The sequence below is a fragment of the Astatotilapia calliptera genome, chromosome 1 (assembly GCF_964374335.1).
Source record: "Astatotilapia calliptera chromosome 1, fAstCal68.1, whole genome shotgun sequence".
NCBI lineage: Eukaryota > Metazoa > Chordata > Actinopteri > Cichliformes > Cichlidae > Astatotilapia > Astatotilapia calliptera.
This window is the reverse complement of record NC_137422.1, coordinates 33,782,206-33,808,770: the sequence shown is the minus strand read 5'-3', so window position 1 is coordinate 33,808,770 and position 26,565 is coordinate 33,782,206. Positions and strand designations below refer to the sequence as shown.

At 38.6% G+C, this 26,565-nt stretch overlaps 1 pseudogene; it reads right to left on the bottom strand.

Annotated features, from left to right (window-relative positions):
- Positions 1 to 400: 400 nt before the first annotated feature.
- Positions 401 to 24,496, bottom strand: LOC113029461 (xaa-Pro dipeptidase-like; annotated as a pseudogene).
- Between the last annotated feature and the right edge of the window lie 2,069 nt (positions 24,497 to 26,565).

The window sequence follows — 26,565 nt, the reverse complement described above, 5'->3', positions numbered from 1 at the left end:
ATTGAAATTTCCCAACATGGTTCTGACACAAAAATAAGTTAGTTTTACACCATTAGTTAAAGCTAATTTGTGATTCTCCATAATCATTTCCAGCTCATAAAGTTGTTTATAAAATCTATAAGAATCTAGGTTCTGTTATGACTTTGAATTGATCAAAAATATGTTAAAATGTTAGTTATTCAATTCATTCACTACATGCAACAGTGTCTGACTTGTCCACACCCAAAGCAAGTGATTATATGCAAGTGTGTGTTTAAAGACAAGACAAAGTAAAAAGACATGGAAAGTCAGGCCTGATAGACATATTTTAGAGATAGTTGGGCTTTAAATTTTAAACTCGCTGATGTATTCATGCTTAAAGTGAAATTATCCTGTCTTTATAGCTTTTTTCTTCAAAGTTGCACATGTGGCCTTTAGCAAATCATGAAAGAATACCAATCCTGACATACTGCAGTACAAGTATCAAGTGCATACTTTGTGCTGAATTCATTTCTGTATTAGTTGGCCCTATGTTCTGTTACCATATTGGTCCAACATAAACAAAAAGAAGCATACCAATCCCGCCAAAACCAAAGAAGTGAGCCAGCACTTGATTGTTGATGAAGGAGCTCTGGGCAGGGTTAGCCAGCCTGGTCCAGCAGGTGGCTGATTAAGTATGTGCCAGCCTCCACCATGAGAACCATCCATTCTTGCACCAGGTGGCCCATCAGAAGATTCCTCGATCCAGGCTCGTTAATTCACTCAGTGCCCTAAACAGTAAATAACAGTAGTGGTGAATGTACACTGACTAAATTGAGGCTTTTTTAAGCTACAGTACAGTAAAGAAACCAGACTTTCTTGTAGTTTTTATATTGGTCTTTAGCAGCAGTTCCCCAGGATTCCTGAAAGAATTCAAAGCTTTTCTCTGGGTGGTTTTGCTCATTTTCAGAAGAAGGTTTTTGTTTGTTTGTCAAACCATTTAAGAATGATCTGTCATTCAAGGATTGATCTGGCGGCTGTCAGAAATAACGCAGATTTAAGGTATTTCCACACTCGGTTTCTTTTTTTTCCAATTCAATTAAATTTTATTTATATAACGCCAATCACAACAACAGACGCTTCAAGGTGCTTTCTATTATACAGTAGAGCCTACAATAATAGATACAGAGAAAACCAAAACAATCATATGACCTCCTATGAGCAAGCACTTTGGCGACAATGGAAAGGAAAAACTCCTTTTTAACAGGTAGAATCAGGCTCAGGGAGGGGCGGGGCCATGCTGCAACTAGTTGGGGTGAGAGAAGGAAATTATTGTAAATTATTGGTATTTTACTCGGCCCTGAAAATCTTAGAAATATGGTATATAACCAGATTCTTACTCTGGATGGCATTACCTTGGCCTCCAGTAACCCTGTGAGGAACCTTGGAGTCATTTTTGATCAAGACATGTCCTTCAATGCACATATTAAACACACATGTAAGACTGCTTTCTTCCATTTGCGCAACATCTCTTAAATTAGAAATATCCTGTCTCTGAGTGATGATGAAAAACTAGTTCATGCATTTATTACTTCTAGGCTGGACTACTGTAATTATCAGGAATTCCTAAAAACTCCCTGAAAAGCCTTCAGCTAATCCAAAATGCTGCAGCAAGAGTACTGACAGGGACTAGAAAGAGAGAGCAGATTTATCCTGTATTGGCTTCCCTTCATTGGCTCCCTGTTGCATCCAGAATTGAATTCAAAACCCTGCTCCTCACATACATGGTCTTAAATAATTAGGAATGCTGATTGCATTCAGCTGACCCCCCCCCCCCCCCCCAAAAGTGTGTTTCTCTTACTGTTGATTTTAGCTTGTGAAGATTTAGCAGTTCTACTGGAAATACTGTTAACTGTCTTCTTTATTTACTGCATATCAGTACAAATCCCTCCACTGCAGCATGAAACTATTTATGTTCACAGTTCAAACAACATTTTATCTTCCCCTCACTGCTGCCCTCATCCTGAACTTGTTCTTCACAGCTTTGCCTCTTTTTGCTCCTCTCTCACGTCTGCACCATTGGTCTCTTTATCATTGATGACACATCAATATTCCAGGAACAGAAACGTTTTGATCCTCTACTGTCTCCAGTCTAAGACTGTCCTGGAAATAACTGCTGACTAGTTGTTATATTGTAGGCCACCTTAAGAATTTATGAGTTGTGTTCTAACCTCAGGGTAACCTCCTACATCCTCCACATCAATACCCAGCAAATGTCCAAGGCCATGGGGCATGATTACAGAGCCCAGGTGGACCTTCATCATGTCCTTCACGCTGCCATGTAGGATGCCAATCTTTACAAGTTCTTCCAGGTGAACCCTGTCAGCCAAGCCGTGCATGTCGGTTCACTTCACACCTTCGAAATACACATTTTTGTCAATAAACAGAAAAAGTGTTAAAAATGTAACTATGCATGTTATTTAAAATTTACTGAATTGTCAGTGTAATTCACAAGGACATTATTTTCAAGACTCCAACTGTATATTTTTCTAACTACTGAAAGATTTTAAAAAGACATCACAGTTATGATTTGTACTTAAAAACAAAAGCATATTTCTATAATATATTATCATGTAACCCTTAAGTTTTTCTACATGACCATTTCCATAGTTGATTAGAAAATAATATAGCCTGGTCTGATCACGGCCATTACAGCATGTGAAGATTTCAGGATGGCCTCATAGATGGTCCTCTGAACCTGCCGTTAGCTAGGAAGGAGCAGGTGATGTCTGAGGACAGCAATAGCACTCTCCACCCATGTCAAACAGACTGCATATCTTACATGCTTGAGTGCAAAAACGTGTATAGATTTCAGAAGTCACTAAAGGTCACAAGAACCGTAACCATGTCACTTGATGGCCTTCACTAAATATTGTTGAGTGGAAAAATTCCTCATGTAGGAGAAAAAGCCCCCACCCCCCAAAAAGGTACTCACCACATATCTCCATTTGTAATCGTCCTGTCATTAGGAGCCCCAGGATGACCATAATAGATGACAGACGGATTAATGACACTGGTGGGAATAAACAATGCATACATTAAAAAGACAACTAGTAATAAAACATAAATAACTATTAATCTTCAAAGAAGAGAATACATTAAAGCATCAAACAGATTCCAGTCTTTTGTTTTAAGCTCCTAGTTTAACCAGGAAAAATGCTTTCATCTACGGGCAACTAATCCTTACAATGTTCACAATACATGGCCTTTAACACAAAAGGCCAGAACATGATTAACAACATCTCCCAATTTTTCACCCATAATGATGCTGCTAGGTCACAGCTAAAGGGGGGATGTTAATGTATTTTTTTTAATGAGCACGGTTTGTTTTGCCAACAAGTCACCAGGGATACAGAAGAGATGCATGGAGCCTGCTCAACTATGTCATAAACTCAGCATTTTGTGCTCTAAAAGAACAAAGGAACAAAGTATGTGGTGCTCTAATGCCTAGGGCTATGGTCTCAGGGTTAGCTGCTCGAATGTTTGATCAATATGCTACAATCACCGACATTAGACTCCCAAAGACAAAAACACTACATCAATGATCTTTGTTCATTAATTTTTGCACCAGGAGGATCAGACTGAAAATACCTTTTTAACTAACTTAACCTAAAATGGTCCAATTTATTTCACGTTTATATTTACTAAACATCTTCTCGAGATTAATAGATTTTATATTTGAGGAGTCGTTTGTGTGGCTGTATTTTGTTGACAAAGATGGTCCAAAAGTGAAATCTAAACTTTGCACCAGTTGTGCTCAAGCATCTCAACAAACATGGCATCATCTAAAAACTGAAGGCTAACTTTTTGTCTGTCTTAGAGTGCCACATTTGGTGCAGACATAAAGCAGATATAATTAATTATATCATTGCAAGCATTTGACTGATCTAAGTGCAGGTACATCTGTACTTTCTTTGTTTGTATGAAGTCCTTAGAAATAAATCAGGTAATGGATCAATTAATAAATCCTCATGATGCACAGATACACATAAGTAAATAAGTAAATAAAGTTTATTTATATAGCACCTTTCACAGACATGTGTCACAAAGTGCTTTACAAGAAAGGTAAGAAAACACAATACAGTTATAAATACATCATAAAAACCCTGGTCTAATTAAAAGCTTTTTGAAATAAAAATGGTTTTAGCTGCTTTTTGAAGGTCTCCACCGACTCCAGACACCGTAGAAATAGTGCATTCCACAGTCTGAGTGCAACAGCTTGGAAAGATCGGTCCTTTCGAATTCTAAAACGAGTGTGGGGGACCATTAAAAGGTTTTGATTCGATGACCTCAGGTTATAAAAAGAGGTATGTGTACGAATCAAATCATCAATACAGGGAGGGGCCTGTCCCTGTAGTACTCTAAAGGTTAAAACTAGAATTTTAAAATGGAACCTAAATCTGATTGGTAGCCAGTGTAGTGACTTTAAAACAGGAGTCATATGAGCTCCCTTGTTTCAAGTTCACTTGTCCTCTCCAGAAGAGCACACATATACGAATTGTGACACATTTCTCCTTTAGTGTAGCAGTAGAGTTGGAAGAGACTGCAAAGAAGAAAAAATAATTTTTAGCAGAAGAACTTTTGCTGTCCTTTTCCTGACTCCATGCTTTTTAAGAATTCGTTGAAGTCATTCACTTTTTAACCACCACATTGTCAAGCACAGGAAATACCTCAGTCGCAATACTCCACACCTCACCACTGTGCTCATATGTCCTGCACCACCCTCACATACTTTTCTGCCACTCCTGACTTCCTAATACAATACTACAGTCCCTCTCCTGGTACCCGATCATGTGCTTTCTCTGTATTTACAAAGGCACAATGGCATTGTGATATTCTCTTGATACCTCATATCTTCATGGTATGGCTCATCACTTCATCCATAGTTACTACAGCTCCTCTCATCACCATTGTTCCACTGCACAGTATGTCCACAGGACAAACCGTCTTTCCACTCTTGATCCTCTTCATTGTTGCCCTCACTTCTGCCTTACTAATCCCTGTCCACTTTCTGATTCACCAGCTTTCTCTTATCCATCCTACTCTCTGTTTCCTTCATTAATCAGCTATTAAAGTGTTCCTTCCATCTTTTCACTCATTAGTACATTTCCATCTCAGTCCTTAACCACCCTGACTGGCTGCACCATCCAGCAAAATCTCTTTGTCTAACCAATCAATACAAGTCTTTTTCTCCTTACTTAGTGTCCAGCTCAAATACAACTCACTAATAGCCTCTTCCTTTTCCATTCCCCCTTTGGTATGCTTAGCTTCCCAGTGCTCCTGTCTACTTTCATCATCTCCCTGACTATCCCACTTTTTCTTTGCTAATCTCTTCCAATGAATGCTTTACTGTACTTTTGCATTCCACCACCAAGTTCCTTGCCCTCTTTCCTCTGTCCAGATGATACACCAAAGACCTTCTTGGATGTTTCCCTCATCACTTCAGCTATACTTTCCATGTCATCTGTTGACACTTTCCTACCACCCAGAGCCTGTCTCAGCTCCTCCCTGAACTCTGTGCATCATTCTTCATCTTTAAGTATCTACAATTTAATCCTTGCCTCTGCCTTCACTTGCTCCCCATCCACTGCTGCCTTGCTACATGCACCATTTCCACCACCCTGGAGTCACCTATCTTTTTCAGACTGTGCTGTCTGCATAAGACCAACTCCACTTTTGTAAAAATTACTCTACTTGTACATGCTTCCCTTCTTCTGGAAATTGCATTACCTGTTACCTCAAGAAGATTATTACAGGTAATAGTTCCTCTCACATGGTAAACAAAAACAAGTCTCATGGAAAGCTACTCTGACGGCAGAGTATTGAAAGTCAGCCAAACTAAAATAATAGCTTTTATAATAAAATAAAAATAAGCATGAGCCAAATAAACCGAAATATCATTTTAAATTGCTTTTCTGTGTTTTGCTCTAATGTCTTGGCTTGACTAAAAGCCATAGGCAGCTAATTCCATATATACATTCACTGTATTGTTGTGTGCGTACACACACACACACACACACACACACACACACACACACACACACACACACACACACACACACACACACACACACACACACACACACACACAACAATACAGTGAAAGTGTCTGCATAACATCTACATAGGTTAATGTGGAATAAATCCATTTGCTTGTGCTTCCATGTCTTGTCACTAAACACAGCCCTTACATCTTTCTAATGTAAAATGTAAAAAATAATAGTAATATTCCCATTTACCTCTCTATTTCATATTTTTCTGCCCCCCTATTTTTAATTAGGGGGGCAGAACTATATGCAGTTATCAAGCTTGAAAATTACTTGTTTCTGTTTTTCCTAAAAATGATTTCCAATGAACATTAAAGAAAGACGTAAGGAATTGCTTTAGTGTTAAAGTTTATTGGTCAAATATTATCACAAGGATCCTAACACCTTGAATCCTTTCTTTTTGAAATTTTGGTATGTTCAAGGATGGTTTGTTTAACTCAGGAGGATCTAACCATTTTGTGGGCTTCGCTGGAAATCCTGTTGGTGTAGCACAGGACCTCCAGCTCCATATGAGACGGCTACAAACAGAAGGAGGAGTAACCAGCTGTCTCTCTGACCAGTAAACTCAATGCACATTACAGTGAATCTACAGCCATGCAATAAATAGAAAACAACTCTTACACTTAAAGAAAACTTTCTTTTTTCTAAGAGGGGGCCCATATTCCTGTCTTTTGAGGAAAAAATTGTTGCGATATAATTTATGGAGTCAACAGTTTGTGTCAAAGCAAAAGTGCTTGCTTTTGTCTGTGACAGGTTCAGATGCAATCTTGAAACTTGCAGACACAATTAGTTTTTACAGCTTCTCTAGTAAGCAGACACATCAAATGGGAAGTTATGCACAGCTTTTCACATGCACAAAAAAAATGTAATATGTAAGTAATGTATAACAAATAGCTTCAAGTATCCTCAATAGAGAGCTGTCCCAAGTGGCTGATCTTTGTGTGTACTTTAAGTGATATATAACAGAGTTATTAAATGGCACAGAACAAGCATTTATACTTTGACACGGTCAATTACCCAGCAGGATTACATATATACCACATTGTGGATTACATTATAACACAATCAGCAGCTATTTTGCAGCTGCTGATTGTGGTATTCAAGCTCAAAATGACACCGATTCCACACACCCAACAGACATAGTTTGAAAAAAAAATGCCAACACTGAAATAAACCTAATATAAACTGCTAAAAGAGGAATGGTGCAAGGACCATGTGTCACACAGCTTTTAAATGAGATCTTGTCAGTCCAGTGGAAACTTTGTAATCGACTGCTGCAGAACTGATGAAAATGTTTCAGTCCACAACTAATGTAAGTTTTAGACCTAAATCAAATTTTTCCTGTGCTTGCTGATTCATACTATTATATTTTTTTTGTGTGCGCATGTTGTAGCTTATTAATGAAGCGAATTAAAGTTTTTTTTCCCCACAAATGAACAACATAAATAACACAGGGCACTCACCCCAAACACAGGCAGTAATTAACGTAAAAGGGAAAGAAAGCCCATGAAAAGATAGCCATGCAAGCTGGAGTAAGAAGAGGGGGCAGAGGGTTCAATCAAGCCCTGCTTCCCAGGAGGTGTGCCTGAAAAGCATTCCTCCTCATTTTAGAAAATGTCAATTCATCTGGAGGGTGCAAACCTTAATGCCAAGGACAACCAGGCAAGCACGAAGTCCATTACATCTACACCGACCCACTCATAAATTGAGAGGAAGGGGAAAAAAAGAGACGTCTATAAGAGAAGTCACTGTTTTTGATAGCAAACACGCCATTACCCAACTGTGCAGCTATAACTGCAGAGGTTCGTGAGAGTCTGACTAAATACAATCTTAGGCAAAAGCTTTTTTATTCTTATCTTAAGTGGACTTCTTCAGTAATACATTTTAATTACCTACCATTGCATTCATGAGTGGGTTTAAAAGACTGTTGTCCACTTGGAAGCTAATTAAAAAAAATAAAAATGAAAATGTTTTACTGCTGTTCATTATGTCTTGTCTTGCAAAGCACTTTGTAACATTGTTTTTGAAAGGTGCTAAAAAAGTGTATAAATAATAAAAATAATAATTAAAGTAATAATCAACAAACATGAGACAGCTTGGTTAACTGAATTACATTTCAAATTTAATTAGTCAGCAGGAATCAGTATATCAAGTTTTCTGCAACATTAGTTAAAAAATAAAAATAAAAACATCCATTACGAAAGTATAATTATGTTGATAGTTATCTTGCTAGTTGGTGAAATTAAACATACTAACTCCATCAAAGGAGGCAGTTGGTGAGGCAAATGCACCCACTATCTGTATTCTGTCCTCACTGCAGAAAAAAAATACACAGACAAATAAGGTATTATAGTGCCATGTTATGCACTCAAAAGTTTATACAGCATTAAAAAAGTTTTTGGTGTGTATGGTTAATTTGTTTTTTTGAAAACTAAAAAAAACAAATGTGATATTAGGGCTTAAACAAAGGTTTTATATATATATATATATATATATATATATATATATAAAAAAAAAAAACACCCAGCGCGCCCCTGCGGGCGGTTTATCCTTCAAGCTCGGGTCCTCTACCAGAGGCCTGGGAGCTTGAGGGTCCTGCGCAGTATCTTAGCTGTTCCCAGGACTGCGCTCTTCTGGACAGAGATCTCCGATGTTATTCCCGGGATCTGCTGGAGCCACTCGCCTAGCTTGGGAGTCACCGCACCTAGTGCTCCGATTACCACGGGGACCACCGTTACCTTCACCCTCCACATCCTCTCGAGCTCTTCTCTGAGCCCTTGGTATTTCTCCAGCTTCTCGTGTTCCTTCTTCCTGATATTGCTGTCATTCGGAACCGCTACATCGATCACTACGGCCGTCTTCTTCTGTTTGTCTACCACCACTATGTCCGGTTGGTTAGCCACCACCATTTTGTCCGTCTGTATCTGGAAGTCCCACAGGATCTTAGCTCGGTCATTCTCCACCACCCTTGGGGGCATCTCCCATTTTGACCTCGGGACTTCTAGGTTATACTCGGCACAGATGTTCCTGTACACTATGCCGGCCACTTGGTTATGGCGTTCCATGTATGCCTTGCCTGCTAGCATCTTGCACCCTGCTGTTATGTGCTGGATTGTCTCTGGGGCATCTTTACACAGCCTGCACCTGGGGTCTTGCCTGGTGTGATAGACCCCAGCCTCTATGGATCTTGTACTCAGAGCTTGTTCTTGTGCTGCCATGATTAGTGCCTCTGTGCTGTCTTTCAGTCCAGCTTTGTCCAGCCACTGGTAGGATTTCTGGATATCAGCCACTATATATATATATATATATATATATATATATATATATATATATATATATATATATATATATATATATATATATATAAATGAGTTGGGAGCCAATTTAAAGTAGCGTGCAGGAGGGTGATTAGTGCAAAAATTACCAAATAGTTGCACACTTATTTTCAGTGATTGGTACATACCAGTGTGAGGAAAACTGCTGGTTTCAGGACACAACATCAGCTATCTGCTGTTCAGTGCAGCAGAATTAACAAGAACAAATTTTCTGCTACTTTCAGGCTGCAGAATAAAGGTCATTTTAGAAGGAACCATTGTGCCTATGTGGCCTCTCTAGCACTCAGCAGCACACTGAATGATATAACTCAAAAGACTTTATTACTCCTCTGCCAGCAGCCTAAATGTCACCTAATAGATTCCTAATTCAATGCACACAGATAATAAAGTGATATTTTAGTACTGTTACTATTATTAATAAAGCTAAAATTATTTCTTGTATTTACTGTATTCCAACCCTCTTTATCCTCAAAATCTAAAATCCATTCATCCATTCTAGCAGCTTAACTTCAGTTGTATTAAAGAAGGCAGATGGATTTTGAGTTTTGACTTAAATAAGGGAAGAGAGCCAATATTCCAGAAATCTGGAGGAAGTGAATTTCAAAGTTGAGGGGGCAGAACGGCTGAAAGCTCTGTGCCCCACAGTGGTGAGTTGGGCAGAGGGAACAATAAGGTAAGTGGCGGACAAAGACCTAAAGGAATGAAAAGGAATAGTAATGTGGACTAAATAACATAAGTAGGGAGGGGCCAGGTCACGGATACTTTTGAAAGTGAGAAGTGATATTTTGAAAGGCAGCCAGTGAAGCAGTTGAAGAACAGGGGTGATGCGCTCTCTGGAGGGTGTGCAAATTATGATCTGGGCTGCAGAATTCTGCCGGAGTTTCAGTTCATGAAGGGACCTGTTAGGGAGACCAAAGAGAAGAGAATTACAATAATCAATCCGAGAAGTGACAAGGCTATGGAAAAGCATAGCAGCAGCATGGGGCTGGGAGGCTGGGGACGATTGATGTTATCTAAGTGGTAGTAGGCGGATCGGTGATGTGATTAATATGAGACTGAAATGTCGAAACTGTCGAGGATGACACCCAGACTCTTAACCTGAGGGGAATGAAGGATGGAGGAGTTGTCAATATTAATGGAAAACTTGTGGGATTTGGTTAGTGTGGAAGCTGTGCTCATGAGTAGTAGTTTTATTACTAATGAGTTTTAGAAAATTGGAGGAGAACCATGATTTAACCTCCATGAGACAGTCAGAAAGGGAGATGGGTGGAAGGGTGAAATTGGGTTTGGAATAAATATACAGGTGAGTGTCATCTGTGTGACAGTGAAAGTTAATGTTGTATTTCCAAAATATGTGACCAAGTGGAAGCATGTAAATAATGAATAAAAGAGGCCCCAATACTGAACCCTGGGGCACACCAGCAGAAACAGAAAATGAACCTGAAGAGTAAGATTTGAGTTTAATGAACTGAGAGCGATCTGCATGATATGAGGTGAACCAGGCAAGGGGGGTATGATTAATGCCAATGAATGCAAGTCTTTTCAGAAAGATAGTGTGAGAAATCATATCAAAGGCCGTTTTAAGCAGCTTATTATTATTATTTTTTATAATAAATGCAATGAAAGAGATTTGATGTTTTCCATGACAGAATCATGTCTGTCACTTGAAGAACTGAAGATCAAAGGCATTCGATTCTGATTTTCAGCCTTGTCCCTTGCACACAGTTATTTCTCCAGATTCGCTGAATCTGTTGATGATATTATGTACTGTTGATGTACTGTGCAATAGTACTGTGCAATGTACTGGTTTTTTTGGGGGTTTTTTTGCCTGTCCCATTTGGTTCTTTAGCCGTCAGAATTGTTGTCTGAAGACCAACAACGATACCCAATGGATTTATTTTGCCAAATGGATCATCATGGCATTGCCGTATTGGTCCATTTAATCGACCTTTGTTTTTATTATTTATTTAATTTTATCTTCAGTTGTTACAGACGGGACAGACATGAGTGAGGGATAGGAAAGGGAGAAAGAAAGAGGAAGGAAAAGAAAAACACCTGTTGAGAGAGAAAGAATAGAAAACAAGCAAAAAAAACCAAAGCAACATACTAAACACAACACCATCGCATTAATCTAGCTAAGTGTAAACAGCAGTAAATACTAAATATTCAATGTTGTTGTGCAGCACGCAGGACAGACAGCACACAATGTGCTTTGAAGTAGCAGCCAAGAAAGGTGTGATTTAAGTCTACGAACAGTGAACACCCGTGTGCACACCTGTGTGGATCAGCGCGCTTGTATTCAAATGGTTTCCACATGTAATGGTCTGCAAGAGGATGTAGAGAGCCATAGCCCTGTCCCCCAGGGCATGAAGCAGGCATGGAGGAGATCCAGGCCCCAGACATCCAGAGGCCCCAGAGTGCGAGAGCCCAAGGAGGACCACCGGAGGGGCATCCGTGCCACCCTCATGGGAAGGGCTAAGGATCCCCAGACGAGGGGTCACCCAGTAGCCACCGAGCAGAAGCTAGAGGGGGCTGCACCGGCGTGCCCGCCAGCTCTGCCGGCAGCCAGCTGTGCCACAGTGAACCAAGCCGCAGGCCCAGAGGCCGGAGGCCTGAGGGCCACCCGCGCCCCGGAAGAGGCCTGACCGAGCAACAGGCACCAGGCCCCGCCAAATAGCCACCGGGAGTGAGCTGGTACATACCTGAGCGCCCAGCCCCGGACACCAAGAACCACCAATGTACCGACCCCTGAGGGCATCGGTCACCGGCAGGGAGTGTGGTGAGGGGAGATAGACCTCCACCCTTTGGAGGGCCTGGGAGTTCCCAGAGAGGTGGAGTCTAAGACCCGACCTGTGCAATGTACTGTTGATGTACTGTGCAATGGTCTTCATAATTTTACATTGAGGAACTTAATTCTGAAACTGTTCCACAATTTGGAGATGAAGTATTTTGGAAACCGATGAACCTCTGCCCATCTTTACCTCTGCGAAACTCTAACAAGTCCATCCCCAAGATGCTCTTTTTTATCTTCCGTTATGTTACTCTTCTGGTGCCAATTAATCTAATTAGTTAGCAAAATCTTACTCCATCTGTTTCTTTTAAGTATCAGCCTTTTACAGCCTTTTGTTTCCCCCCCCACCCCAACCTTTTTTTAGACATGTTGCTGCAATCAAATTCAAGATGAACTTGTATTTTTAATGAAATAGTAAAATGTCTCACTCGTTGTATGTTTTTATTTACATTCTGATCAGCTTTCCAACTTTTCTGGCATTGGGGTTATAGTTTATGAATGAAAAACCGTTAATGTTAGCAGTAGTTGTAAATCTAAGGAGTAAAACACACATCAGTCAACTAAAGCAAGATGAAAGAACTTTGAAGTCCACGGAATTCTTTCAACAGCTTATTTGCAGCCAAGAAGGCAAATGTAACCTGATGGATGTAGAACTGCATCTATTATTTAAGAGAGCCAAAGATATGGAAACTAAAAACACTCTCCCAAAAATAAATAATAAAGATGAAAACCAAATACTTTTACATCACAAATTCAAGTATTTAAAGGTAAATTGCCAGAATTTTAAGCAGGGTATTGCCCTGAAGTATGTGTGCATGAATACCTCCCAAGTCTGAGCACTGCCTAAAATATTCATGACCTGCTTTGGATAAGAAAGAAATATTGTCCTCCTCTTGGTTTGTCTATAAGTAGCACTGTCACATGAATGCTGAACACCACCAACTCTGTCTTTTCTAGATCTCAGCTGTGGGTCATGCAGTTTACTTTTTCCAATTTTACTTGCTGTGTTTAGCTGGTATTACTTCATGGAAAAACTGGCAGATGAGTTGTGTCTTAACTTGTGATTAATAAAGGTATCTAACACCCAGGCAGGTACGAAGATGTAAAATCACCTGAAATATAATCTGAAGAACAAATCATCAATAGGACAAAGTTTAAATATGGAAATAATTGTAAAATTATGTGATCATTTATTACCAATTTATAGGCAAATTTTCGGCCGTCAATGCTCTTATATTGTACTCTGCATATATTTTATGATTTGTTAACATGAACACCTCCAGAATAGCTCTGGTGCTGTCAATCCACCAGTACAGCTCCCCTGGGAATCTGCTGTCAACACTGATAGACATAATCGTTTTCCCAGTCTCTCAAAACATGCAATTACAAAGAGCCTGAACTTGATTGCATTTTTCCCACTGGGCTGCCAAAATGAAGTAAATTAAATTCCACGTTACAAATTTAAATAATAAAATTCAATATAAAAGTCCCCTAAGAGTATTGGTGGTTGAGATCTTTCACCATTGTGCATTCTAATGAACTGTTGCACCAAACGGATTGTTGCTGTGATGCTCCATGTGATTTGGGGGAGCCAAAAACTGGGTTGTGAACTGTCCTCTGGGATTTCACATCATCCCACAGAAATATCAGCACAGGTCCCTATTATCATATCACAGGTGATCTTAAACTTTTAAATGCATGTTCATTTAAAATTTCAATAACATGACTTTCTCACAAGATATAAATGAAACGGGACCTGCCATAACAAGGCATGCATTCATGCCTACTGTAGAAGAAGTAGCACAGTGAGGATTCTTTTTCAAAAGCAACATCAGCATTTGTTTTTTATTGAAAGTTTTGTAATTATGACAGTCATCCACATGAAAAAAACAAAAACAGTAAAAAAACCAAACAAACAGCTCATGATCATCGCTTCACCCTCATGGTGTGTTTAGACCAAACACAAATCCCTCTTTTCCCATGATTACATATAGAGATACAAAATTTGAGCCTCAGTCATCTTTATGGACCACCAGCCCTGTATCATTCAGCTTTGATATGAAAACAGAAAAAAATAGGAAGGGAAAAGTTTGTAAAATCAGAATTCATCATATATCTCACAAATTTTCATTTCTGTGCAGATTGTACCTTCTTATTTTCCTTTGGCTTTGCTAAAAAATAACGTCTTATTGCAGATTATATTCTGCCACTGAGAACCTCATAAGCTCTTTTATAAAAAGGTACTTTAATTTAGCAATACACACAAACAAACAAACAAACAAACAAAAAAACAACACCCCCCCCCCAAAAGAAAAACAAAAAACAAAAAAAACAAACAACCAAACAAATAAAGATACTATGCACTAACAATAACATAATGGCACAGTGAAACCCGCAGATCAGGTCCCATGTCGTTGGGTTTTTACTACTGTCCACTCAGCACTTTACAGTCCATCCCTGATCATTTTCGGAAGGGTATTTCCAGTCTCTTTTATAAACTACCTTAAAAAAAAAACAAAAAAAAAACAAACGTGACCACGTCCTTAGTAGACCTTCCATCTTCCAGTAGTTGCATGAATATCTCATCCCACGTTACCACCTTCAACAAATCTCTCCCACTTTCTCCAGTTTTTATGAAATTGGTCCATTTTGAGGTTAAAAAAAAAGTAAGTTTTTCCATTCTATATATTTCCTCCATTATTCCTATCCAATCTTTCTTTGTTGGGGGCTCTTTCTCCAGCCACCTCCTGGTAAGCGCTTTTTTGCCAGCTCCCAACAGGATGTTTATCAAAAATTTGTCCTTTAAGGAGGCTGCTGATGGGATATCGCCCAAGTACACAGTACAAAAATCTAAATTTAGTTTGAGACAACATCAGCATTTTTAAACACATAAACTTCTGAAAAATGTTAGGAGAATCAGATTATTACACTTTTTGAAGTTGCCCTTTATGACAGCCCCAGGCCTTGTGTCAGTCTTGGTTTTTGGGCCTGCCTGTTACCTCCTTATTTTTTAGGTCTTAATTGACAGCTCTTCCATTCTAATAGAGGAAATTATTTCAGCTGCTTGGGAGCCCATACAAGCCCGTGGCCTTCCAAGATGTCTCTCTCACACTCTCCCTCTCTCTGACTGATCCCTTTCAAGCACCCAGATGTGTTTTGCTTTGTTTTGTTTTTTTTGGTTTGCTTTCATTTGCTTTGGTTTGATTGTGTTGTAGTTATCCCTAGTTTAAGCCACACATGCCCTTAGGCTAACTCCTATTCTCTTTCACATTTTTTATGATTATGATTAATACATTTTGATGTGGTGAATATTGTTCCTCTTTGGAACTCCCTTCTTTATTATAGTTTAAATGAGCCAGGCATAACTTCTCACATGTGGCACAGAGCAAGAAATGGCATATATCAGCAGAGCTGTCATAACTGAAAATAGTGCATTTAATTTAGGCTCAGATGCTGCCTGGGTAGAGCATGCAGGAGGCAGAACACATCAAGGCCACCTGCTATTTGTGAATACACCCGACTATTAACTGTACTTTTCACACATCAGTATAATTATACATCATACTGACTTTGTACCGGGGAGCTGAAAGGTTAGACTGTTTAATCAATGTCCTTCTAAAAGCAAGTCTCACTATTCATCTTGAACAGCTCTAGGCACCAATTTTGATTCATTATCTAAATTACCTTTAATTTAAATAGTTACATGGATATAAAAACTGATGTATAAAAGCAGAAGTCAAATATGATAAAAGTTGTTCAAAGAGTTTCTTACCTTTGCCCCAAATTAAGGTTGTAAGATGCTTTGACCACACCAGAGAGGCTGGACTGTAGAACCAACACTGACAGACTTACAGGTGAAGTACACCTCATCAACAGCATACTTCTCCCTCAAGTGCTCTTTAGGAAAGATCGTGTCAAAAAATGAAAAACATAAAACCGACAAAAACAAGTGCACTTAGCAAACTATACACATGAAGTCAAAGAGATTTTAAGAGGCTCTCTTAAAACAAAACTGATGGGTTATGTTATAACTTTGAAGTCCAGTTTTGAGGACAGAATTCGGAGGAAAAAAATAATGCAGAAAAATAGTGCAGAACATAAAGTGCTTACCAAATTACTTTTGAGTGACAGTTATTATTATTTTTTTTATAATAAAATGACAAAAGATTCTTTTACGTTTATAGATAAGGGAAAAGCAAATGGTCAGATGGTCAGTATCACATTATAATGTTGATCATCTTAAACACGTTAACAATCGATGTGGAGCAACATTTATTTAATCCATAACGTGTCACATTCACAATTTTTAAAGTGGAGCGATCAAATTTGCAATTTCACATAATTTTGTAGCTATTTAAGTAAATAAATACAAATGTACTGTTCTATGTGAACTTGCAATTCTGCAGCAGTGCTGTAGTCAAACAGCCCTGAGGCAATTTAGATAATGATACCAAATATTAAATTAAATTTGGCAATAATAATATTGAAGGTTCAGCTCACTGCTATGGACTAGCTGGTGATGGTGTTGGCCTTGTACACAGCTCTTTGAGGATCAGTGTGACTCACTTTCCAATCCAAGCAGCATAGCTCTCGGGCAGTTTAGGAACAAAAAGAAAGGAGTCCACATCAATGGCTCCTAAGCAGTGAGCCTCAGTCACTCCAAAAGCCCGGTGGAAGAAAGACTCCTGTACAATTCAAGAATCAGTTACAGGATTAATGAGCTAGCTTTGTTCAAAAGAAATATAAGAGCTTCCCATTGTCAGGCCACTTGTGACATCAAAAATAACCTTCAATATGGCAACTGATGTCTGTTCAAATTCACGTGGTGGAAAACCCAAGATCATCGCATCCACTTAACACACTGTTTGCTGCTACAACTACACATGTTTCTTTTCCAGCTATTTATTTATGAGTGACTTATGTATGTATGTATATATATGTATATATTGTACTATTCTTAGTTAGCGTATTGTCTGTCTTGTCTTAATGTTGGTTTATAATGGAGCACTGTAACAAAAAATAATTTCCCCCAGGGATCAATAAAGTATTCTGATTCTGATCATACAGATAAGTGATTCCTATACAATGTGCAGGTTGGTCTGCATACTTGTGACAGAGTATGGTTGATTATGAGAACTGGAGAAACTTGCAACTTGACTTTCACCAAGTGAGGTGTTTATCCACTCAAATCAAATGCACTCTGGGTGATCAGACACAACCAAGAGCAAACTCACTGCTGGCTTAAGGCCCGAGAAAGAATGAATAAAACCAAAATTACAAAGTACCTACCTGTCTAAAGAGGACATCTGCAGTACCTCTGTGCCTTTTCTCCTCCCTGCAGCACCACTACTGACTTTGGCATCACACTATCTTTGGCTTTCAGCCCCTGGCACAGTCACCATCAGTTCTCGGTAAAAAGGGCAGAGAACACCCTCAGGGTGTCATTGCCCAGCCAGTAGACAGGTCTGAAAGGACAGAAAGACAAAATATCTCAACGTGGCTCAGGGTGGAGTAGAGAAAAGGATTCATAATTGAAGTCTAAATTATAACTGTCCTGTATCAAAGAGCACAAGCCTGCAAACACAATCACCACACTGACCATGCTGCTTGCATCATTTACTTATTCTCTGATATCCTGATATTTGTATCACACAAAGATTAAACTACTTTTAGCTGCTCCCTTAAATGCGAGCGGTCACCACAGCATGCAGTTCTGCATATTTGTCTTTGCCAGACTTTTATGCAAGATGGTCCTCCTAATGCAACACCCGAGATATGATTCCGTGTTGTCTTCTGATTTTCTCACAATAGAATTTGGTTTCCCAAAGAAACCAAACCTTTCCATAATTCCATTATTAACCCTTTTATGCATGAATTGTGACAACCTCAATCAGGATTTCTTAAGTATTTTTATTCATCTTTAGGCATAAAAAGATCAAAGCAAAAATACTTAAGAAAAAAAATCTGATCAAGGTTGGTAAAATTCACGCATGAAAGGGTTAAATAACAACAACTACAATAAAACACATCCTACATCTATAGTAACATACACTGCCACCAGTGGGTTGCAGGGTATGGAGTGACACATCAGTGTCCAATGTAATGGTTTATGTACAAGTATACCATCAACACTGACACAAATACAAGAAAACAGCCTTTGAATAGCTGTCCACTGTTGTGACCACTATGCATGAAAGCGTTAATGTTAAACCTAAAATGCAGCAATCAGCCAACTCATTAAAAACCCTGCATTATAGTATTTATGTCCACCTTGTGTCAGCAAAAGAAGTCTGAGCCATCAAGACATGTACATGCAACCTCTGAAGGTGTTTTGTGGTGGCTGCACCAAGACATTAATCCTTTGGGATCCTTTGGGTCCATAGATTGTGAGGTTAAGCTTTTAATGCAACGGCTGATTGGTGTAGATGCTATCTGATACTATCGATTCCACAGTCGTAATAATATAATAATTGTATTATCTAATAAAATGTGAGGCTGTCTGTGTAATAGATAAAGTCTGGCCCAAACTTAGTCATGCAATAGGACAATGATTCCATTCACAGCATCTCAAATCTAACTGAATGGCTGAAAAAAGAAAAGAATCTGCGTGTTGCAGTTGCTCATTCAAAGCCCAAACCGCAATGTGATTGAAATGCTGAAGTGCAACTGAATCACGAAGTGTAATTAATTTTTCACACAATGCTTCTGCATTTTGGCATAGCTTTTTTTAATACATAATGAGATGGTGTAATATGTAATGTTCTATAGGTGTGAAAAGTCAAACATATATGCTGTAGTAGAGGGAACTTACTGATAAGCAACTGGTCAAAGTGGCTTATGTGGAAGTAATTTAGTGCACATTCCAGTTATAAAATACAGTTAAGTATTATTATTTTATTTATTTATTTATTTTATTAACAGGTTGTGAAATTGAAGTAATTTCACAAATGGAAGACTTGCATCAGTTGCATGTAGTTACTGTAGCATTTTTAAAGCAAAAGATGAAGTTACTCTGGGGAGTTTATATCTATATATAATTTCTATTTGGATGCACTAAAGAATAGCAGCATGTTTTTAATAGCTGTTATCTGTGTAAAATTTGTGTGACCAAGTTGTCTGATATCGAAAACAACTGCACACTTGGAGAATCAGCAGGATGGCTTCATGACTTCTCGAAAGAGGTGCAATTCAGTGCTTGCCAAACTATTTTGAATAAAATAAAGCACTTCAGTTCAAAAACAAATGAACTGCAGCTTTTTTTAGTGTCATTTCTTTTTAAAGTTTTATCTAGAAAAACTAGCCCCCCAACCTTTATTTGGATAAGTGGATGGATAGACGGACGGATGGAAAACCTAGATAATTTCCCTCTGTGTTTACCAGCTCCTCATTTTGAATCTCTCCCTGACCAGAAAAAATGAAAGAATTCATTACGCATGACCTTTATTCCAAAAGGCTAAGTCATTATTAGAAGCAACATCTGAAAACACTCCACCCATAACAATGCTGTGCGTTTTGGGGAAATTAAACGAATTTAGCAAAGCAGAGATCAGAGAACACATAAATCTCCTGAAGGATATATTCCTGCTTCTTTTAAAAATGTAAATCAACAGTCAATCCTGTAGCAAAACACGGTTGAACACATCAAACACTTTTATGGCTCTTGACACGATCGCAAAGCTGTGCATAATGATGAGCTCACACTTCATGGCGCGCCAGTGCCTTCCCAGTAGGTTCTGTTGGTAAAACACAGCACTTATTGCATATTTTCATACATACTTGTCAAGGTTTCACATGCTTCAGAACTTACAATAAAAAAAACAAATGTAATGTTTTAAAATACAATCACTGACTACTTGGCTAAATAAAAGACAGTTTATAGTGATTTTGCATTTATTGCTAAATAATAAATTTACTGTTTCATATCTGATTCATTATAAGCTATCAATGAGAACAACTTTAGGTGGAGCGATCTTTTTAAAACATTAAGATGAGCTTTGCCTTTCTACCCTCTGGAAACAGGCTGCAGGACAAAAATCCAGTTATTATCTTGACTTGGCATTATGGAGAGCTAACATTGCTGCAAGCCTACGAGTTATTAAAAATTAAAGCTCGTCATGCCTAATTGCTCATCAGAAAATCAGAAATCAGCTGTGTATACCAAATAAAAACACAAAATTCCTTATTTGCGCATGCCTCACCAGTGAATGATGGTCTATGAGGACTATGAGGATGGTCTATTATGTTAATTAGGACCCAACTCCAAAATTATGTTCCTTCTCCAAAGCACTAGTAATGGATTTATTAACCTTAATAAAGCTGTAAACCCTTTATAAATGGTATGTTATTAAAAAAAAAAAACAGTGTCCCGTTTTCAAAACTTTTGTTAAAGTATTTGTTAAAGAAGCTAAATTACATTTCGTTTTCCTCATGTTGTTGTTGTTGTTATTTGTGTTTTGCTCCAGTCATTCAGCATTGATTTGTAGCACAATGCCATTCATAACATTACCATGAGATGGTGCCAGAGTCAGAATAATTCACCTGGGCACCTCAAAACACATGAACTTCTTTAAATGTTACCACACCCTGGATACATATAACATTGTAAAGTCAAATGCAGCATGTGTAATTAAACTCATTTACAGTTTGTTTGTTTGTGAGCTTTAACCTGAGATTCTGACGTTTCTGACAAAATACTTTATATTTAGAAATCGATTCAGGATTTAATGAATCAATATCGCTTTATTCAAGCTAAAATTGATTTGAATCGGAAAATTGATTATTGAAACCCACCCCTAGAGATAACCCTAATCCTAACCCTAATTTATCAGAACATGTGATTGTTGTGCCCCCTAAAAAAACACATACATTAAACATATTTTTTGATTGTAAAGATGCTGCGGTTGGAGTCTTCACTGATAATGACTTATAAGGATTAAAAAGAATAGACTTCACAAATAAATACAATATTTGTGTGTTAAATTGTGTGACTATACGTCTCACTGTTTAAAAAAAAAAGTAGGCCAAGAGGCACTTGGAAACACAATTTTGAGTACTAAAACAGGTGTTTATATATCTGTCTGTGGAGAGATTTTATCAGTAGCGTTCCAAACAAGCAAGATACAGTCACAAAGCTTTACACAAAGAGGGGTGTAGCTGACTTCAGAATGAAGGCTGAGTACAGATATGACTATGGTCTGAGATTTCATTAGTATTGCAGTTGGTGTTACTTGTCCACGGGTGTACCTTGCCTTTCGCCCGGTGACAGCTTGGATAGATTCCAGCCCATCTGGGACCCTGAACTTGATAAGCAGTCAAGAATATGGATGGAATAATTTGTGCCCTCAACTGTAGAAGATTCGAGAGCTTATCTAATATTAGTTATGATGACATAAATAGAACATTATCGAATAACTGAATACACTAATGTTGTAGTAAAATGTCACGGTTCATGCCGTATCCTCATTTACTGCACAGGAAACTCATATCAAACTGACAGTAAAGACCAACACTGACACAGACTTACCATCAACTATTTCTCCCTGAAGTAAAGGAAAGCACATAATTATGAGCAAAAGCCACTACGATCATACTCTTGTTTTTAAGAGTGAGGCAGTTATGAAATAGTTTTGGGGAAAAAAAGTTAAGCCTTCTTTTGTACGACTTCACCAACCAGTCAAGTTATAGTTTAAATCTGTTTCTATTCCATAACATGATAAATGCCAAGAAAGCTCAAAGATAAAGCTCAAACTTTACCTTTGACTTTTAGATATAAAATATTGTCATTGTATAATTTTATCTTATTAGATATTTTTGTGAAATTTCTCAGTAGTAATATACGTATTCTTGAATTACAGCTAAAAGTATTCATCAAATGTGTGTTTATTTACATCATCCAAGGGAACATTTGTGTCACAGTTAGGACAACCCAAAAAACTAATGCTGGAGTGTAGGCGTAATAAGGTGTAGTCAAACAGATGGCAACACAGTAGCTCAGTGGTTGGTACTGTTGCCTCACAGTAAGAGAGATCATGGTTTAAACCTGGGCAGGGCAGTGTGTATGTAACATACACACATTTATAGCCTTCTTGTTGTCTTACTGACCACTTCAACCTCTTTAGACTACAAGTCACATTTTATCTATTCATTAACCAGAATTAATACAGAGCTTTACTCTGCACATTTCAAAAACTCCACCCAAGCATGGGGAAAATATGCAAACTTCACACAGTATATAACAATATATAACATGAAAGCTGCTTCTCTTTCAGACTGTGGTCGCTGAGAGTAACTGAGACACAGCTACAAATGGTTTTGCAGCACATTTTCCCTTGACTTCTGTCTCTGAATATTCATAATAATAATGCATACTTTATTGATCCCCGTGGAGAAATTACTTGTTTTTCTCTGCATTTGAGTGAAGCAGTGTGCAGCCACTGAGCAGGCGCCCGGGTAGCAGTGTGTAGGGATAGTACCTTGCTCAGGGGGTACCCATTCAGTGGATTCAAACCCCCGACCTTCCGATCATGGGGCGACCACTCTACCTACTGAGCTATCCCTGTCCAGCTATTCCAGTTCTTGATGAGAAAAGGACATTCACATTGTCACCATATTCCCTCTGACACTACACTGAGGGTGAAAAGTTCACACATTATTATCAAAATAATTTATGTTGTGATGCTGTGACCCACATTATCAGTTCCATTAACTTTGTGACAAATTGTCTTCACTGAGCAGCAACTAAAAAAGTGCAATTTAATTTTGAAAAATCAAGGTTTGACAAGTCATGAGTCAATGTTTTGACAACACTGGATCAAGCCTGAAATTAAATGTTAGCTGTATGTATTTTTTTTTTATCTGACATTAGTAATGTAACCGAAAGGGAAAATATGCACACTGTGACACATTGCTTATTCATGCCACACACCACGCTCAGGATTGAATTGCTTGTAAAAAATTGTGTAAACGTTCCACAGAAATGCATCAATTCTACCGAACATTTAAACCAATGATCTTAGATTAAACAAATGCTTAAATCGTCCTGCAGGACATTTGCCTTGCATTTAAGTGTTTTTGATGTAATTGGTGTATGTGGTGCATATTTTGTCAGATAAGTATAACTTTGGTTGTTTTACAGTCGAAACAACAAAGGGGAAGTGGATGAATGTTTTCTGGAAATGAAGTCTATTAAAGTAATAGGTATATGTTTAGCAGCTTTTTATCCACTAGCAAAACTACAGATGGAAGCTGCTTTAGGGACACTTTACAACACAAGGTCTCATTTGAATAAGTCTTTAACATTTTCAGTGGAAATGTATTTTAATTTTTAGCAATGTTGACTTGTATACTATTTGTCAAACACTGCACTGCAGCATTTAATAGCATTAATCATAAAGTACAGTGGTGTCGTCCGCCACATGCAAACTTTAGGTTACTTGCATAATCCCGGTTCTCAGATTAGCATGAGTGAGACATCTCACTATGGGATGAGCCTCCTTGCATATTCCTCATTCCTCTTGTTCTGCCAATCCAGATTGGCTGGGGATTGCAACAATCATGTCAGGCAAAACCACCCATGCTTAAATATCTTGCGCTATTACGTATCCGTTATTCAAGATAAGCACCTCTTCTCACTTCGCCTCAACAAGAAGGGCTGTCTGGTAAGACATCTCACTCAGGCTACTTTGAGAACCATGGCTACACAAGTAACCTAAAGTTCTCATTCCTAGCATTTGTTTTGATGTCTCACTATGGGAAATGGAAATTCCCGTATTGCCAGACAAGCTTATCTCATGCAGTCACAACAATAGCCAGTATCCAAGTGAGGACCCAGTGCCCAGCACTTCTTGGGCTACACTTGGAGTGCATGTCTAGCCCATTAAGGCGAGAGGTGAAGACCAGCTCACTGCAATACAGATGTCCTGGCTTGACACCCCTCTAAAAAGGGCCCAGATCACTGCTGAAGTGAGCCCGCAGGCCCTCTGGTGTCTACTGCCCCAAACTCGTATACCCAAGAGCAATTGCCTCCACAAACCAGTGTGAGAGCTGCTGCTTAGTGATAGGCCTGCCCACGTAATAAAAAGCTGGTCACTTTTCCAAAAATCCTTCGTCCTGTCCAAATAAGCATGCAAAATACAAAGAGGACATAGCATATGCAGCCTTTGCTTGGTTAAAGCTAGTAGCAATCCTGTCTTTAAAGACAGATGCCTCAAATCAGCCTCTTACAGAGGTTCAAATGGAGAGCCACAAAGCCCCTCTAGCACCACTGCTAAGGCCCAGAGGGGTGCCAGAGGGCTGGCAGGGTTCATGCCCTCAAAGGGAAGAAGCCCCCTGTATAGAGCTTCTGCTGCTGAATGGGCGGCCCTTCCAAGAGACAGTTACCTTCCCTAACTCTAGGAAGATTACAGGATAGCATGCATAGCCATTCTGGGAGCGGGAGAAGTTGGTATGCTCTCTTCCTCACCCTGGAGAGTGTTTCCATTGATGTTGCTTCCGCAGGTAGCTCCAGTAGTGAGCCCCAGCTAGTGCCAGCCCGCAGTTTGACCCCCTCCTTGTCAGCACCATCCGCCGGGGTGTCTTCCTGACATTCACAATTTTATGAAATTAACAATTTAGGGATTCACTAAACATAAATAAAGCTTAAAAATGATCATTAGAGATCATTTAGTGTAGTTTGTCATTTAATTGACTCTGGTGCAATAATCCTCTTAAACACTGTATCCAAATACTACAGTGATGTATACCCCTTTTAATTGATCAGATTTCATCATGTTCAGTGTCACTGTTGTATTATGCTTGTGAGAAATCATGCAATTAAAACAACATTTATTGTAGTAATTCAAGCTATTATTTATATATATATATATATATATATATATATATATATATATATATATATATATATATATATATACACACACACACACACACACACACACACACACACACACACACACACACATATAAATAGGGGGTGCAACAATACTCATCGTATCGGTATTGAACCGTTTGATACAGTGCTTTCAGTTCGCATATGTATGAACAATACAAAAATTTTAATTTATTTTATCAACTTTTCTTCTGACGATGCTGTCTGTGTTGAGAGCTCAGTGGATCTGCGTTCGACTACTCCGCCTAGGCTGCACTGTCAAGCGCAGATCCACTGATCGCAGAGTGCTCGTTTGTGTGTGTGTGTGTGTGGGGGGAAGCTAGCGAGACAGAAGTTAAGCTACTTGCAACATGGCAATTGCCTCAACACTACCTGAAATTGAGCCTCCCCCACCCTCATTCAGATCTGGCGTTTGGAACTATTTTGGTTTTTATGTGAAGCATGACCCTGATGGTAAGCACGTCATGGACAAAAGTAAAACAGTATGTCGAATGTGCCACGCAATGCTCAATTACATTGGTGGGAACTAGTGCGTTAGCGGCAATAGCTCGTCAACGTGTTGACCCCGTCCAGCCCCAGGCACAGGGCGATCCGCGGTAACTCGTTAAGGGAGATTTGCCGCGTTATGGCGTTAATGTCATTTTAACGAGATTAACGCTGACAGCACTAGTGGGAACACAACGAATATGACTGCACATTTACGCCGACATCATCCTAGTGCAAAGACAAGTGGAAGCAGACAAAAACAACAAGCATGCATGCTACAAACTTTACCCGAGTCATTTAGACAGCCGTTAGCACATGATTCTCCTTATGGGGACCTGATATGTTTAATATGCTGCTGAGAGTATAGCCCAGAAGAAGCTATAGTATAGCTTTTATTTTGGAAAGAACCATTTCTCTGTAATAAACTCTCTTTTCCAAAGATGAGTGATTTCTCGATCAGATATATATATATTTTTTAATTATTATTTTCTTGTTTCAGCAACATTAAATTTAAAAACTGTACTTTTGAGTTAAAATATATATTTATAATTTTAACAAATGACAAATTAAAAAGGCATGAAATTTTTTTGTATCGAGAAAATATCGAACCGTGACACCAAACTATCGAATCGAACCGTGAATTTTGTGTATCGTTGCACCCTTATATACACATGTATTTCACAATACCTGTTTTACAGACCACACCATTTATGAGCACAAATGTATTTTTACAAGGAACTGCATCACAGCTACATCAATACAGCACTAATGAAACAAACAATGTTTATTGCTGTGCTATTTCGAAATGCCGTCTTATTTGCAAATAAATCAGTGCAGTCCTACTTGCAGTAATACTTTACGAATGGTGAGTAACTGAAGTACTCATCATTCAATTTACACTAATTAGTCTTTTTTGCACTATTTCTTTGTCAAGTGTAACAATTTGTATATTTACAAATGTTTTTTTAACTGACCAATAAATGAACAAGTCTTTTACACAGC